Genomic DNA, 5,239 nt, shown 5'->3' on the forward strand with positions numbered 1-5,239 from the left:
CTCAGTTGTTGAGTTAATGTCTGAAAAAACTATTGTTTTATGTGTGTATAGATCTCCTGTTCGCAAACATAAGTGTTTTTATCAAAAAATTGGAACTTGCTTTAGGCAAACTTAAGACAACTGGGAAAACAGTGGTACTGTGTGGTAATTTTAATATTGACTTTCTGAGCCATAGCCATCACAGGGAAATGTTTTTAAATATTATGAAAGCCTACAATCTTTGTCTGACTGTTAGCTCCCCAACACATGTAACAAAAACTATTGTCACTCTCCTTGATCAGTTATGGACAAGTGTACATCAGAAAACTTTAATACTGGCTATAGTGACCATCTTTCACAATTACTGATCACACCTGTAAATCACATTTCGAGCAGTATAGAAAATGTTATCCATAAAAGAATTTATAGTACGAAAAATATTGAATACTTCCAGTACTTAATCAGTGAACAATCTTGGAGACAAGTATATGATACCTCTAGTACCAACGAAAAGAAGGAAAATGTTTTGAACATTTTCAAACATAACTTTGACAAAGGCTTTCCACAAAGGAAAGCGATTTCCAAAAACAGATAGATTCAAAAACTGGATTCGTCAGGCATTAGAGTATCTTGTAAAAGGAAGCAAGAACTTTTTCTGCAGTCAAAAACTCACAGCAATCCAGAATTTATTAATTATTTCAAAAAATTCAAGTTAATTTTGAAACGGGTCATGAAAGAGGCAAAAATGTAGGAAAATGACAAATATATTATGAAGTCATCCAATAAAACTAAGTCCATGTGGAAAGCTGTGCAGGATCTTATGGGGAAGAAGATAACTCACAAAAATATTGTGATATCACATGATGGCAAGAATGTCACTGGCCCTAGGGCAGTTGCAAACAGTTTCAGTTCTTATTATGATACTGTTGCTGGAAAATTAGTGAAGGAAAAATTTGGAAATACACCTAATAAACATGTGAAGAGCTTTCATCTATAGAAATAAATAATATATCTATGTTCCTCAGTCCAGTAAGCCAAACAGAGCTCCTCAATACCATTAATTCACTGAAGAGTAAGTATTCAACTGGTATTGATGACATTCCAGATTATATTATAAAAATAACAGCAAGACAAATACTTTCGCCTTTATTGGACATATGCAATTCATCCTTATCATGCAGTGTTTTCCCTCAGCAACTGAAAAGGGCAAAAGTAATACCCCTATATAAAATAGGTGATCATCAATATAGGGTAACTATAGGCCTGTGTCAGGGTTTTCGAAAATTATTGAAAAAGTGTTCCTTTCAAAACTAAAAAACTAATTACATTCTTCGAGAAGAATAATATTATTTCTGAATGTCAACATGGCTTTAGAACACAGTGATCAATTGAAACAGCCACTTTCAATCAAACCATGTCTTAAATGCAGAGGACAACCACAGAAATATCTCAGGCTTATTCTTGGACCTAACAAAAGATTTTGATGTGACTGATCATTCTATACGCCTGAGGAAGCTTGAATGGTTTGGTGTAAGAGGTGTGCCCAATCAGTGGATTGAATCATATTTGGAACATCACTCTCAGGTAACTGATATTAAGTACACGGAAAGAAATGAACTCCAGGTACACCTTTCAGAACCATGTGGACTAAACCAAGGTGTTCCACAGGGCTCCAATTTTGGTCCCTTTCTTTTTCTGGTCGACATTAATGATTTCCCATCACATGTTAGGGATTCTGTTTCAGTACTATTTTTAGATGACACCAGTCTATTGATTGAAGGGAATAAAGAAGAGAATCTTACTGCATCTGCAAAAAGATATTACAAAAAGATTTTCTGAATGTTTTAACAGGAACATTAGTGCAGGCGTAATTATATCAGTCTTGGACAAGATCTTAGGACCTGAATTGCTCAGTAAAGTTACCATTTATGTTGGCGATATGTTAATAGCCACATCAACTTGGGCAGAACACATCAGTATAATGGAATAAGTATTTCAGAGATTTACAAAGTACAGAGTAACAGCAAATCTAAAGAAATCTGACTTTCGCAAAGAACGAGTGAAATTTTTAGGACATATCATATCAGAACAGGGTATATTACTAGACCAAAAGAAACTAGATGCCATACGTAATTGCCCAACCCCAAGGAACAGAAAACAATTGAAAGTATATCTAGGACTAACTTCTTTTTTCCGAAAATTTATACCACAGCAGCTTATGAATAGCGATGGCCTACTTAACCTGTTGAGAAAGAATAAGCCTTAGTTATTGGATGAGAGATGCCAGAAGGACTTTACCAAAATTAAAAATGCATTAATATCAGAAAACATTTTGAGTCATCCTGACATGTCAAAGACTTCTGTTTTAAGAACAGACACCTTGTCTCAGGGGCTGGGGGCATATTTATTACAGATACAAGAGGGAGAGGGAAAAACCATACCCAAAGTCATCAGCTTTGCCAGCAGAACTTTATCAGAGGCAGAAAGATCATATTCCGTATCTGGACTGGAAAGTTTAGCAGTAATTTGGGCGTTTAAGAAATTTAAGTATTTTCATTGGGGTAAAAACACTAAAGTATATTGTGATCGCCAATCATTATCTTTTCTTTCAACATGTAAACTGCTACACCAAAGACTAGCAAGGTGGTGTTTGTACCTGCAAGAATTCAATTTCATTGCGGTTTGTTTCATACACAGACATAGAAGCAGTCGAGATCACTGAATTGCTGGAGAAACTTGGGACTGGTCCTTGACAGTGCACTTGAATGAGGTCTTAAGTGATGAGCTATGTAGTAAGACTTCTCTGCAATGGTACCAGTGTAGAAACAGTTAGGGCTGTATACTTTGCCCATGTACGTTCAATACTGAAGTACGGTATAATTTTCTGGGGAAATGTACACCAGGCCATAAAAGTTTCAGGAAACAAAAGGCAATTATAAGAATAATGAAATGAGTGAGCAGCAGAAAACCATGCAAACCTTTCTTTAAAGATCTAACGATCCTACCCCTTCCCTGCATTTATATACTGGAAGTAGTCATGCATGTCAAAAAAAGCATACCGAGAAAAGAAAACCTTTTTCCTCAAAACAAAATTATCCATGATTACAGTACCAGGTCAGACAGTGACATACATGTTAATCATTGTAACATAACATTATGCCAACAAGGTGTATACCATGCTGGAACAAAACTTTACAACAGATTACCATGAAATATAAAATCTCTTCCTGAACTATAAAGCTTAAAAAAGTCTGTGACAGCCTACCTTCTGAAAAACTGCTACTATTCAATCTCACAGTATCTTATGCAAGGAAAAATGTAATATGTATCTTTAATTGTAGAAATAAGTTATAAATATACAGTATTTCAGAAATTTGTAATTATTAACTGTATAGACCCAATTTGTCATAAAAATTTAAATCATATATGTTTGACATTTGAAAAACCAATAGCTAAAAAAGGTTTTCTGTACAATATCCTGTGTACAATATATGTACTGAAAAAGAGATTTATATAGACAAGTAAATAATTAAATAAAAATATTGAGTTTGTGAAAGTATACAGTATGACCTTGATTTTGTAAAGTAAGATGCATAACAAATAAATTTCCAATGGTATGTCAAATATCAAAGAACAAATATTATGATGCTAAAGGGGTGATTAAGGTTGTCTGTACAATATCAGCTGTGTCACTTTCCTCCAAATAACAACAAATTCAAATGGTCCTACATAAATATCAACCAACCCCCAATCCATGCCAGGTAAAAGCATACACAAATGTTCAAATATACTCTTTTCAACCCCCACTCTATGAATAGACAAAATATAGGAAAAATATGCAAATATTCACACACAAAAGAAATATGAACAAAATCTACAAAAATATTTTACATTACTAGCTTCAATGTGATAAGTTATCCGAGTTCTCACTTGTCGGTGTTTGCATTTGCAAAAATGCAGTGGACATTAATTGAGCTTTTTATGAGTTGTAATTTTCTTTCAATTAGAGTTTCTGTAATTATTGGGTCAGAATATTCATAATGTGTCTTAACAAGGTGTACAGCATGGGTTTCTCTGTGTGGCATGGAGTATACATTCTTCAACACAAGCTTACTATTTGCTGGTTGTACATTCAGTTTTGTGGTACTTTCATTAACTAGGCAATTGTTTTTGTAAGACTCTCTCAAATCTGTCTGCAAGCTACTGATTTCAACACACAGACTCCCTTCCGTCACCACTTGTACACATTCACTAATTGAGTTACTGTTACATACCTGTTCCAAATTACCAACACAACTTTCCTTTACTAAATGCACATTTTGACAAATTGGATTTATGGTTTAAAACTTTTGGCCTCTATGGTTACATCTGTCACCATAGACACTAACTATTTTCACCACTTTATCACAATAACTACCTTTTATTACAGAATCTACACATTTACTAATCATATTAATCCCAGGAGACTGTTCCACATTTTTCATAGCAATTTTATCATCTGAGTGCACACTTTAACAAACTTCACTTAAGACCTTACACTTTTGATCACCATATTAATCCCAGGAGACTGTTCCACATTTTTCATAGCAATTTTATCATCTGAGTGCACACTTTAACAAACTTCACTTAAGACCTTACACTTTTGATCACCATATGGACATTTACTACTATAGTCATTGACTACACTTGGTACTCTCTCACTAATTAGATCTTCCTTTCCATTTTCACAAACACATTCAGACACAACATAACTGACATCAAATTGTAACATTAATCTATTAGGCACTGCTCTACTGGTTTCTAACTCATTACTTGAACATTCACCAGAAATTCCAGAATCATTCAGCATCAAATCATCAACTTTATCTTCTACATATACCATCCCATCTAATTCTGTAGGTAACATACCATCAACATCATTATCCTTATCATCTGAAGCATTCTCATTAGAAACATTATCATCACATTTAATATTATTTTCAACACCAGACTCATTTCTCTCTTCACATACTTCAACAACCTCGACACTGTGACTACTCTGTTCTACCACATCCTCGTTTTTGTGTTTATTATTTACTGTAATTTCATCTGGAATTACTCTGTCATTCTCACTTCCATTGCCTAGTACATGAACATCGGCTTCCACACATACAGCACCAGTGTCAGCATTTTCACTCATTTCACAGTCACTCAACAATCTCACTATGCCATACTCATCAGATCTGTTCTCATCACTATCAACAGCTACTACTGCATTACT

Source organism: Schistocerca piceifrons, chromosome 4 (assembly GCF_021461385.2).
Source record: "Schistocerca piceifrons isolate TAMUIC-IGC-003096 chromosome 4, iqSchPice1.1, whole genome shotgun sequence".
In the NCBI taxonomy this organism is placed as follows: Eukaryota; Metazoa; Arthropoda; class Insecta; order Orthoptera; family Acrididae; genus Schistocerca; species Schistocerca piceifrons.